The following is a 13,493-nucleotide window of genomic DNA, read 5'->3' as shown; positions in this document are numbered from 1 at the left end:
TGTGAACTGTATGAAGTTTTTAATGAACACCAGCTGATCAAAGAGGCAGAGGCTTCCTGGTAAAATGTTCACGCTGAGTTCAGTCGGCCGTCGTTTTCTCCAGAGCTGAGACGAAGCTGCTGCTTCTCACCTGCTCGGCCTGAGCTGACGCATCCTGCTGCACGTGAACAGGAAAGTCAAGGTGTTATTTCACTGATATTTACTATTTATATATTTACTTTGTTCTTCATTAGTCACACGTCCTCCTGCTGAAGTCTGGTTACAGCAGCAAACCACGGCCACGTTTCACTGAACACTCGCCCTGATGGTGAAAACCTGCTGCAGTGAACCGCAGATGAAAAGCTGCAGCTGTTTGATCAGTAAGAAGAAAAACTGTAAAAACCAGTGAACTCGTCTTTCAAATCAAACAGCTCGAGTCCAGAGACGCTGAGAGACGATCCGTTAAAACCATCGTTCACCATTAACCAGGACGGTTCCTTCAAACTGGAATCTGTTCCACTAACAAACAGAACCAACAGGATGTGAACTGATCTGTGTGAAGGTCAGATAAAGGTCACAGCCAGTGAACAAACACAGGTTTAAAGGTCTGAAAACTGCAGGAGGACATTTTTCATCTGAGCTGTCACGTGATGACAGCGTGTTCCTGTTCGATCCTCAAACACCACTTACCTTTTTAAAACAGTCTGTGAATCGTTTGGATTAATCGAGTTCATGAAGTCGTTTTCAGAAGGTTTTGGTTTGTGAGAAGAAAACGGATAAATTCAGAGCATGAAGACGAACGAGTAAGAAAACTGAATCTGAAAGAATCAGATTGTTGTTTCACAGCAGGAAATTTAAATTAATTTAAAATCGGACTCAAATAAAAATCAAACAAAGCTTCAAAGGGAGAAATCAAGAGGAAAACTAGAACATCGTTTCTATCAGTCTGTCGCGTGAAGGTCAAACATCGCGTTAGCTGTTTGGGATAACTGATAAAATAATCATCAAACTTTTTGTCAGTTCATTTTCTGTTGATCGATCGATTAGTGGAGTAACTGTTTCAGCTCCGACACTGACGTCATTACGTCATGACGTCTCCGTCAGTGACGTTAATGAACGTGGTGAAACAGCGCCCCCCCAGCTCTTCGTGCCGGTGAACGGTGCCAGACCCTGTGGTGAAAAGAGAGCATTGCAGTGTTGTTAGTGGAGGGAAAACTGCGCCAGGTGAAGCTGATCACCTGATTTCAGGTGTGGAAATCACGTGGGGACGCCGCTAAGTTTCTGAGACACGTGAATGGACGTTAAAGTGGAAAAAAGCTCAGCGAACCGAGTTTTTCAGCGGACACGGACCGGGACACGGACCGGGACACCTGCAGGTAGCGTCAGACGCTTTGTTTACGCGCGCGTGTGTTTGTGTGTGTGTGAGACATCCTTATTTATCCCGCTCGTTTCAAACACAGAGGAAAGTTGGTCTTTTACACCGGAAGAGAAAAGCTTCAGACTGTGAGGGTCAGTCAGGGAACAGGATCAGGATCAGGGTCAGGATCAGGATCAGGATCAGGATCAGTCAGGAACCTCTGAATCTGAGGCTGATTCCAGCTCTCAGCTGTTTCACTGCATCGTGTGTTTGTGTGTGCACAGGTAAGTTACCTGAGCAGGTAGCATGCTAATAAACGACTGAGATAATTCACATCCTGACAGAAGAAAAACAGAATCGCTTCTTTTAAAATTGACTGTCAGTGTAAAATCACTCCCACAGCTGCGACGCACAGTTTATTCAGATCAGTTCTTTTTACACCACAAACAGAAAGACGAGGAAACACACTGTGTTTGTGTGTCTGTGTGTGTGTGGTTCCTGGCTGTGATCTAAGGGCTTGAAACTTAATGATCAGGTGTCTGTAAGTGACACAGCCGGGTTCCTGCTTTATGCCTCATGGTTTTAGACTACTGGTTTGTTCCTCTGCTGAACTGGTCCCAGTCTGCAGATCAGTCCACTGACACTTGTCCTCTGTGTTCGGTCTCTGTCTCGTTGTCTTTGCCCTTCGTGGTTTTTCTCATGCTTGAATGTTCATGAGTGACTTTTTCCACGTGCAGTTGTCGTGTTGTTGCAGTGATGTCTCATTTCTTTCTTTGTCTGGCGGCTGAAGTTGTCGTTGTGTTAGCACTGACCACACAGACACAACAAATCCAGAGTTTCCCTTTGTTGTGTGTTTGGTGGTTGTCAGCTCACGTGTCCTCTGTGCTGTCACTGATTTAAACGTCTGCTTGTTGCTTCTGACGAACGTTTCTTCAGTTCTGTTTGTGGTTACTGTGAAATGACGTGGACGATGTGGACGTCTCCGACACTTTCTTCTCTTTAAATCTGTGTCTCAGCTGCAGCTGAGGAACTTTATCACTGTAGATTAACAGATGGAGGAGAAGAGAAAAAAGGTAACGGTAGAAAGAAGAGAGGAAAAGGAGACAAGGAGGAATGGCCTGATGAGGAGCAAGGAAAGGAGGCAGGTAGAAAGGAGCAGAGGAGGTGAAAAAAAAAGGTTGGTTTAGAAGAGAAATGAGGAAAGGAGATAAGGAAGAAGGAGAGGGCAATGTAGATGAGGGAAGAATGAATGACGGGATGAGAAAGGAAGACAGGTATTGTTTCTCTGGTCAGAGAAAAAGAAACAAGTAAAGGAGAAAGAGAAGGAAAGAGAAGCTTAGGACGAGTGTCAGTCTGACTGAGAGGAAAACACAAGCACGGAGTGTGAGAACGAACGACAGGATCTGCTGCTGCATGAATATTCATCAGCCGCTGAGAGTTCCCAGCCCTGTGTGTGTGTGTGTGTGTGTGTGTGTGTTCATGGTGCTGCCTCGGCCATGTTTATTCATAAATCATCTCATGTTTATTCATACTGGATTATGTAAAAAGTAAGTAGGCGTATTCTCACACACACACACACACACACACACAGGTCCTGCTGGTCAACTGTTAAACACACACACCTATTTGAATGTGAAGTGTGTGTGTGTGTGTGTGTGTTAGCCAGGTGTGCGACACTGTGCAGACTCACCTGTCCAGTTTAAACTGAGGATTAAAGTTAGTCTCAGGTTCAGAGGAGGTGAACTGCAGCTGTGGTCAGATTCTCTGACCTCACCGATCCAGCTGTTCTACATCTGTAAACTTTAACGTTCGAGCTGAAATGATTAACTGATCCGTCGATGAAGAGAAGTTGTGACGTGTGAGATCTGAGATCTGTCTCTCTGACAGAAAATGAAGGGTCACAGTTTTTAAAATCTATAAAGAGGTAAAGTTTTCTTCCTCTGTTTCATATCAGATGATATTAAACTGTGGATCAGACATCATCACACTCTGAGCCATCGGGTCCAGAAGGACTGAGAGACATAGAGACTCAGAGACACAGAGACACAGAGACTCAGAGACACAGAGACACTGTGTGTGGAAATGATGTTCATGCTGTTCACGTGAGCGGGTGAATCAGCTGGATTCTGAAGCTCTGAACCCCCGAGGACGTTTTTCAGCGTATGTGCTGGACTCTCTCTGCTGATCATGGAAATCACCAGCAGTCAGAAAAACTGTCACCGGGTTCATGAGGAGACACTTTAAGACAGTGTCTCTTTACAGTCAGCCGTCTCGCATGTCTCTAATCCCGAAACAGCAGCGTCCTCTCCTCATCTTCTTCCTCCTCCTGCTTCTTTTTCTGTCTCATCTTTTTATCCTGTCACTGTCCACTTCAGTCTCTGTCTGTCCATCCGTCTGTCTGTCCAGCTCTGTGTTGCTCGTCCTCCTCTCCTGCAGCATAGTGATGCTGTTCAGTCCTTGAAGTGGACGTGCATCTTTCCCAACCAATCAGAGACAAAAGAGATGAGAGAGAGGGAGATGGTGACAGATGGGAATTCAACCGAACTGTGGGAAAAGTCTGAGAGTGAAGAAGAAAGTGAAGGGAGATGAAAGGAGGAGAAGAAACTCTCGTCCTCTGACGAGCTGAGAGAGAACCTGAGTGTGATGTTCCGTCTAAAGCCATAAATTATTCTCCTCATATTCTCCTCAGGGACATTAACAGACTTACTGAGGCTTCATCTTCCAGTCAGGCCGTCACAGAGCATCAGCAGCTGCTGAACCCACTGCCCCTCACATGCAGCCGTGTGGAGGGAGAGGAAGGACAGCGTGACCTTTGACCTCTAACAGCCGGTCACCGTGAGAATCACGAGTATCCCTAAAATAACAGTTCAGGTTTTTGGGAATCACTGAAGTCAGATGAGTGAAATCCACTTACTGCAGCTCCAGCCTGAGCTGATGCAGGCTGAGTGAAAGCAGAGTCAGAGCTCTGAGCCTGCGGAGCTGGAAGATCAGACGAGAATCTGTGAGAGCAGCGTGAGGAGCCTCAGCGACGGATGTTAAATCTTACCGACGGGAATTTTTCCTCCTAAACGACGCTGAGGGACGTCGGACTGTTGTGACTCTTCCTGTGCTCCTTTTATTTGTGAGCTTGTTTTCAGGAGTATTTGTTGAGTTGTTGTTTGGAAACTGATGAAAGCATTTGTCTAATAGTGATAATGAAAACCGGCCTGTGTGTTTGTGGGTAAGAGGTGTGAAGGCAGGAAGCAGAGAAACTCCCACGTCACATGTGGAGCTCACACAGAGAAAAGTCACTCTTCCTTTCAGCGCTCGTCGTTTAGCTCAGTCACAGCGTGAAACCCACCTCGTATGTTAACACTTTTATTTTGTTAGTTTGACCAGATTTCGTCTGTTTTGAATTCTTATCCGAACTGAATTCATTTGATCTTCAGTTCAGTTTGTTTCATCACTTCGGCCAAAACCTTCACACACGTCTGATTATTCAAACAGTAACTTACCAGCAGACTGGAAAGCAGCGCTTTGCTGTCCTCACGTTTCAGGCTCGTTTCACCTCTGAACACATTCTGATCAAAGTCATCTTTTTTAACTGGAGAGTGAGGGAGGAGCAGGAAGACGCCGCCGATCGGAGCAGAGGAACGTTTGAGTGAATGCTGAGTGAATACATGCTGCTTCTCTCTGAGACCCAGGCCAGGTTCCTGTGTCTTGCTGAGTAAAGTGAAGGTGGTTAACCCTGAGGTTTAGATCCGGTCCTTCAGACCAGGAGCAGAGTGTTTCCTGTGCACCGTGTGGAAGCTAAAGGGCTGAGGGCAAACACACGCTGCTGTTAGCATGAAACACATTCATCAGAGTGACTTTTAATACTTTCAAAACCTGATTTTAAACGTTTTCATGTGTCGTAACAATTATTAGACCACTCCAACGTCCTCCGGCCTCGGCCGTGTCGATCGTCTGTCGCTCAGCGATCAAAAACCAAATCCAGCTCCCTGAGAGCTTCTTGGATCCGCTTCGTTTCTGTGAGGAGTTTGGACTTCGCTCCACGTACTGGACCAGCTTTCAGCTCGAAAAATGACATCACAGTTGGCGTCCGTGTGTAAGCTGACACGAGAAGTGATGTCATGAATGCGTCCTGTCACTGACATGATGGGATTTCTTCTTCAGGTGTTGTGTTTGTGTAGCTGTGAGGCCTGAGACAGATTTAGATGTTTCTCTGTCAGTTTGTCCAAAAAAGAGTCCACACACACACACACACACACACACACACACACACACACATACACACACACACACACACACACAAACACACACACACACACACACACACAGGCTCTCACACAAAGCGCTCATTAGCCATGTATGGTGTGTGTCTGCCAGAAGTCATTTGTTTGTCTTTAAGCAGCTAAACTCCCTTTTATCCTGCTGATAATAGAAAGATTAGCATCTCAAAACCACAAAAGAGCTTTTTAATCAAACCTCAGGCTCACACACACACACACACGCACACACGCACACACACACGCACACACACACACGCACACACACACGCACACACACACTTGGGGGTTGCAGGCCTCCTGTTGTGTAGTATTCGATGATTACAAAGACTGTGTGTGTGTGTGTGTGTGTGCGTGTGTGCATTTGTGCACTGGTTGGTAGTTAACACAGTAATGAGTCAAACAGCTGATGATGTGTATGCGTGTGTACATTCTGTGTGTGTGTGTGTGTGTGTGTGTGTGTTAGCTGAGATGCTAATGAGCAGAGCAGCTTTAGAAGTTGAGGTTTCATTCTGCAGCAGTTTGAACTTTTGATGAGTGAATTTCTAACGTGAGCCTCAGAGCTCTGATCATTTAAAGTCCTGTCAGTTAACTGACGGGGAATCTGAGGCCAGCAAGTCCCGAACGTTCAGTTTTAAATTGAATGTCAAATTTTGATATCTAATTGCTTTAATTGAAGCTGTGTTCCATATTTTAGGTTTTAAAATGGATGAGATTAAATACAAAACTCAGATGTGGTAAAAGCTAAAGTCCGTGTCTGTCCAGTGGCCTCATGCTTCCTCCTCACAACATGGCTGCAGCCTGTATGTACGACAGCGAGTCCATTTTGGATTCGTTTCTAATATATACAGTAAAAAACCAAAGCATCCTGATCAGACGGGTTCCCTGGATCAGCTCAGGACGTCTGTGGTTCGGACGCTGTGTTCACGCTGGTTCCCGTTCAGTGTGAAGACGTCTGAGGCGATCCAGACGCCGTGTGGAGGAAACTCATTTCAGCCGCTTGTATCCACGACCTCCTCCTTTCATTCACTACCTAAAGCTCGAGACTGGGGGGCGAAGGTTGGAACGCTGACTGACTGACTGCTCAGCGCCGTCTTTTCCACAAAGGTCCGGAACAACTCATCACCAATCCGCTTCTCAACCTTACTCCCAGTTTTAGCACCATCTCCCAGCAGAGGACCACGGCCTCAGACCTGGAGGTGCTGCCCCTCGTTCCAGCAACTCACCCCAGTGTGTTCTGAAGTTCACGGTCTGCTGAAACCAACAGAACCAACAGAGCCTCGAGATCCTGTCCATGAAGATCACAATCAGGAACCCCACTGGAGCCCTGAAAATGTGCTCGACTTCCTGCTGAGAGTGTGGGCACAGCTCTCTCTCTGGTTGTATACGAACTGAATGACTGGTAGAAACAGTTTTGGTAACCTGTGCTCCCACAGTGACCCCCACAAGACTCCTCAGAGGACACGGTCCACAGCCAAGTCTGCACCACACATGTGGACTGGATGAGACACCGTCAGTAAGCCTGGCAGAGGGGTGAGCTGGTCCAGTGTTCCAGGACCAGAATTTAATGAGCCCTTCTAAATACGTGAAATATTCTCCCCTGTTCGCAGCGACGGAGTGAGAATCAAAGAGCGGCCAATTATCTGAGGTGGTGAAACTGAGCACTGCAAAACACAGTAAGAGGAACACAAAGAGCGTCACATCCTTCAGTAGATCGTGTTTTGTTTTTCATTATTAAAGAGTTCTGTCTGCAACAAAGACCAGAAATCATTTCCATGAATGAAAACCAGAGGAAACAGGCTCAGGCTCTCTGCTGAACGCCAGTCACAGCTCACTGAGTGTGTGTGTGTGTGTGTGTCTCTGAGACTAATTGGGACAAGACTAATAAAATCTGCACACACACACACACACACACAAGCTTGTACTTCTATCTTTGTGGGGACACTCGTTGATTTAATACATTCCCTGGCCCTTCAGCCCAACTCAAACCCAAACCTGATTCTGACCTGAACCCTAAAACCAAGTCCCTCAAACAGACCTTTGAACGTGTGAGGACCAGACAACATGTCCTCGCTCTGTAGTCTCTATAACTGGAGCTGGTCCTCACAAAGATAGAAGTACAAACACTCAGACACACACCAGCATGTGTGTTTGCTCTGACACCAATAGTCATTGATGCGGTTCAGGATTATACAAAGACTTGTAGAGTTTGTCTCGTTTACCAGCTGAAGAGACAAGAAAAGACAGAGGCCCCCATTTTGTGTGTGTGTGTGTGTGTGTGTGTGTGGACTCGAGACCTTTCAGACAGTAAACAACTCATTCATTATTCAGAACAAGCTTCCCTCTCTGCTAACCTTCATCCCTCTCCTCCTCATCAGCTGCTTATTGGTTCTGTAGTCGTCAAACCTTTCTCCAGAAAAACAGATAAATCTTTCTGCTTTTTAACATATTGATCGTTTGAAAAGATCACACAGGACGCGTGATGCACGTTTCTGAAACACTTCCTGTCTCTGAGTTGTGTCTTTGTTGTCTCAGACCGTCAGCCTCTCCTCTGAAGTGTCCCTTCTGTTCAGCAGAGACCGAGTCTCTCCGCAGTAAATTGGATTTCCTGAACTCTGATTAGTTTGTGTTGTAATTGAGTTTTCTGATGAGACGTCTTTCCATCAACCCGCCTCGTCTGATTCGATTCGCTGCACTTTATTTCAGACCAATAGTCCACATAAGACAAAGTTATAATATAAATGAGATTAAAGATAAACAAGTTTAATGAACAGTTTCCTACATTTCCCAGAATGCTAACAGAGACTGGGAATGAAGTTGTTTTAAATCAGAGGTGAGTGTATGTTTCACCTGTGCAGGTCGAAAGATGTCCACACAACAACGGACTGACTAACTCACAGCTCGTGTGTGACGGTGCTTCACTCTGAAACACACTCATCTAAATGCTGCGCAAACAGCTGTTACGTAACCTGGAAAAAACCCCCAGAACTTTTCAACCAAATCACCGGCTGCTTAAACAGAGCCTGGGTCTACAGCACAGACATCACCCGACTGGGTCTGAGAGCGTTTTAGCAAATCCCTCATGGAACCTCATTAAGAATATCTTCATCAGTTATAAGTGATATGATAAATAACTACAGGTCAGAGGTTCAGCTGCTGTTGGGCCTGAAGTCCTTCAGTCCTCAGTGGGAGCTGTGGTCAGAGGGATGTTGATGTGATGTCGCTTTGGCAGAGTCCAGTCAGTGGCTCAGAGGAAGCTCATTAACCAACAGACTGAAGTTTCACTGGAGCCGTTGTACAATTAACATTAATTAGCTGCAGCTGATATAATCTGTCTCCACGGACGGAGGAGGCCGTGGTCAGCGCCGGGTAAAAATGAGAAACTGCTGATGTTACACACGTTTTCTCACACGCTGGTCTTTACTAACAAAACATCTACCAGGAGAGAGGAAAGGTTTGGTAAGAGATTCATTAGTGTTCATTCATTCGTCTGAGCTTAACAAATATACACCCCAGCCTTAGAACATCACACATGGAGGGAAGAGTCTGAAACTTATCTAACCACTGATGAGGCACAGCTGGGAGCTGATGGTTCAGAGAGAGCAGGAACACGTCGCAGCACACACTGAGTTGTATCGTGTGAACATGTTCGAGACCGTGATTTGTGTGATTCTTTACTTTGGACAGAGAAAGAAGCTGAAGATTTTCCATCCTCCGCCTTTACGGCAGAATGAAACCCCAACGGTCCTCAGAGAGGAGCGGGCTGCAGCAGGAACGGTCACCCCCACCCTCTGAGGAGGACGGAGCATAGGTGAGTAATCCGCAGCTCACAGCTCGGCTCAGTTTGCAGGCTCATTATAGCTCATTCTGTTCCCTGAAACGTTTTCTGGTACCAAACGTCATGGAAGCTGCAGGAAGCTGGACGTGGCGTCCTGTTGTCTGCGTTTGTGTTGCTGCTGACAGAGGAACAGTGCGGCAGATTTCTGTCTCTTGTGTCACGTGAAGGCGGCACAGTTCAGTTTGTCGCCGTGTGAAAAAGCTTCTTTTGCCTTTACGGCGTAAAAAAGGTGAAGAGCAGAGGGAGGGTTGGAGGAAGACACAGATGCAGTTGAAAGACTGGGTTTGAAGATTAAAGGCCGGAAAAGAGGCATTGATGTGTTTGTATGAAGTGACAGCATCCATTGAGATGTAGATGTGTGGAGCAGCAGATGTCTGAAGGCAAAGGTTCAAAAGGTTTCAACCAGACTGTGGACGGAAATATATTGTTAGACCATGGATGGACTGGACAGGGTTAACGTGCAGAAGCAGACCGCAGCACATTTAAATGAATTTGAATCATGGTCTCCAGCTGATGATCCGTATGTTTTGATTGTTAATATCCAGTGAAGTTTGACAGAATCCTTCAAAGCAGGAGTCACGTCTCTCCACAGAGGAGCCTCATTAATTCAACAGGTTGTAATTTCCTCTCTCTTTAGAGGAAGCTATTAAATAATCAAAGCTCACGCTCGTCCTTAACCAGAGCTGATCAGGAGGAAGTGATGGTTTCCTCATCTATTCGCTGTGGGTCTGATGTGTTTAATAAAACCACCCTGCCCTTGACCTGCAGCTCGTTTCAGAACAGAAAATCCTCACGTCTGAGAGTCAGGGGGACGGGGGTCGAAGGGACCCAGGCTGATCCGTCCAGACCTGCAGTTTCATTAGCTGTTGATATGCTTTATATATTTCTTGTTGTGTTTCCTCTGCCTGTCCCTGTCCTCGTTTCCCCAGCAGAGGTAAATCTTTGGTGTCCCCACGGTTCAGTCACTAGTGCTACAAAGAAAAACAAATAATAAATATAAATTTTGTGGAAAATGTCCCCGTGTCCCCCCCCCCTGTCTCTGTCTCTCAGCATTTCCCATTTGGTCCAATTAGTCGTATTAGCAGCTGTTGAAAAGAGCTGATAATCCTCTTAAAACTAAACTTGAGCACATAAAGGCAGCGAGGGGCTCGATGGCATTCTGCAGGAGCCTCAGCCTCGCTCTCCCGCGCCGTCTCGCTCTCCATTGAGTCATCAGCGGGTCTTTGTGTTGTCATGGTGACCCTGTTTGTCAGCCCACCAATCATAGCATTGTTTCCCGTGCAGTGATTGATGGGATGTGATGGTAACTCGTGGCAACAGGTTGTCAGAGCGGGGGGTGATGTATATTTGGAGGTGGGGGAGGTGCGTTGGTGGTATGGCCGTTTTTTTTTTTTTAAATCCGTGCACTGTTTTGTTCTCAACCCTTTTGACTTGTGACCAGGACAAGAAAGTGCTAATGTGTTCTCTGCAGGCAGTTTACACGTCGTTCAACAGGTTCTCATGGTTCTCATTAACTCCAGTTCATCCTGCAGAAAATCCCAGCGATCAGTTTCATGTTGAACAGCGTCAGCGTTTCCTGCCTCTTTTGCTCGTGTTGCCTCAGCGTCTCATCACCTGGCAGAGGTGAACCTTTCTCACAGATTAGAAACACAAATAAAAATTAGAGAATCACTGCAAAACAAAACAAAGTTTCTTTAACCAAAACTCACTGAAGACAGTTCAAATCATTTATATAATGGACCTGCTTGTTTTTGAGCAGCTGATTTATAACAGTGTTTTAGCTGTTTGGATATTTGAGAACTGATTTGATTTCATTTAGTTTCTTGTACAGTTTCCTTTGTGTTGCTGCAGCGTTTTAAAAAGGAGGAAAAATAAAAAGGAAAAAGGAAAAAAAAATCCTTGTTAGTGAAAATCAGACTTTGGCCAAATTTCATTACCAACAATGAAACACTTAGAATGTCTGAGGAATTTTCCATGAACAGTGTGAAGAGTGTTAATCAAACACTGATCACGGCTCCTGTGATGCTGTGAATAATTAATTAAATTAATTTTTATGTTGGAATGTGCTGAAGCTTTAAAGTCGAAAAGAAACATGAATTTGTATAAAAGGATTTTCTTCTCTCTTTTATCATCTCCATAAAAGTTTGTAAAAGTTTGTCTCGCTCCTTCAGCCTGGATGTTGGTTGAAGATGAGGACTGGAGCAGTTAGTCGACTCGTGGTTGGTTAAAAGTAGAAGAAACGGATAAAGAAAATTCTATCTTCTCAAATGAAAACTAGTTTCAGTTTTTTCCTGTTTATATGGTTGAAAATCGATTATGTTTGGATTTAGGACTGTGTACACACCACGACGAGCAGTTTAAAGACGCAAATGACTCTGGGACTGTTATCAACTCGTACAGATCTTATTCCAGACTTTAATGTTTCTTTAAGAGGACATGAATAAGAACTGAGAAGAGACGACTGAATACACAACGAGCTTCAGCAAAGAGCCTGTTCTTAATACACTTGTTCCTCGTGGCTCATTCATTGTGTTATCCACATTGATTTTGTCCATCTGCAGTGCTGTGTGTTAACAGTGTGATGCGTTCAGGGTCAAACCGGCTGCTTCTGATGTTTCACAGCACAAAACACAAAAGACGGATTTGGATAAATATTGATTTTTCTCCTCTGAGCCTCTCGTGCCTGAAAAAACCTGTTCTCTGTTCAATAGAGACATAATTGGTGATTTGTGTGTGTGTGTCTGTTTGTGTGTGTGTGTGTGTGTGTGTGTGTGTGTGTGTTTACAGTAGATTAAGTTGTTACCAGTTGATTGTTTCCTGAGTATTAATCTTATACTTGTGGATCAGGCAGCCCACACAGGACACACTCATACTTCTGTGGACACTGAACACAAACATTTGACATTTGGCTCAGTTTTTAATTCACATGCAGAGAAAAACACTCAGGATCATGTAAAACAGCAGAACTTTTTTTTTTTACCTTGTTTTCGGGATTTGAAGAAGAGACGTGGAGAAAAGGGAAGTGACCTGAAACAAAACTACCGTCGGTGAGTTCAGAAACACGGGTGAGGACGAGTGTTGGAAAACGAATCTGGTTTAACTTGAGAAATGTGTTTACACTGCTCTGTGAGTCGTGTTGAACCTGTGTTTTTAACGGTGTCTCTGCTGAGTTGACTGTTTGGATCATACTGACAGAGGATGAATGGATGGATGGATGGATGACACACGATGATTCAAACTCAAGAAAATGAAAAGGAAATAAAAAAGCATCAGCACTCTGAGGCGGCTTCGCACACACAGCCTTTATCAGATTGTTTAGTTTTGTCATGTTTAGAAAACTTGACTATTTTAATAGAGAAAATTTGTCAGAGCTCAGAATAATCTTCATCACAAAAACCAGAACCGATGTATTTCCAGCAGAATGATTGATGTCCCAGTGATCGTGCATTAGATATAAAGACGATGGTGTTGGAGCGTCATCATGTAAATATCTCTGGTTTAGAATCATAATGAAGTTAAGGTGGAATAATCAGAAATCGGGTGTTTACAGTTAAACACATAAACCCGATCAGAACCAGGAAACTCGTGCACATGTAGCAGCAGCGGCTGCGTGTTACAGTGATGTGCGGTGCGGCTGCTGCGTCCTGTAGATGAGAACAGAACTGTGAAACAGACTCTGCCATCCACAGCGCTGCTGCTCGCCCACATGGTTCAAACTGCCGACTCTTCCCCTGCAGAATCTCCCGGGGTCAGCTGAACATATTGTTCCTCCTCAGACGATCGCTGCCGTGAACCCAAAAGTAGAAATTCAGCTGAATTCAGAGAAGTTGCACTTTGTGAGTTCCTGAGAGTTTAGTGTTACACCGTGCGTCACCCTGAAGTCCTTCCTGTTCACATTATAAACCAGGAACAGCTGCTCCCTGCTTTTGATCAGACAACCTGAGTGTGATGACGCCCACAGAGCTGCTCACTTTATGCAGATCCACCGCTACCAGTACCGAGGGAGGCAGAATTTAAGGCCCATTAACATTCATGAAAACACTGTCCCACT

General features: G+C 45.2%; 1 protein-coding gene across 1 annotated transcript in view; it reads left to right on the top strand.

Moving 5' to 3' along the window:
* The first annotated feature begins 9,317 nt into the window (after positions 1-9,317).
* sulf2b (sulfatase 2b) overlaps positions 9,318-13,493 on the top strand; it is a 76,855-nt gene continuing 72,679 nt past the window's right edge. Inside the window, exon 1 of the mRNA XM_041049073.1 lies at positions 9,318-9,415. The gene's annotated coding sequence lies outside the window, so the exon portion shown is untranslated. The remainder of the gene's footprint in view (positions 9,416-13,493) is intronic.

This window comes from Toxotes jaculatrix, chromosome 2 (assembly GCF_017976425.1).
Source record: "Toxotes jaculatrix isolate fToxJac2 chromosome 2, fToxJac2.pri, whole genome shotgun sequence".
Taxonomy (NCBI): domain Eukaryota; kingdom Metazoa; phylum Chordata; class Actinopteri; family Toxotidae; genus Toxotes; species Toxotes jaculatrix.
This window is presented reverse-complemented; position numbering and strand designations above follow the sequence as displayed.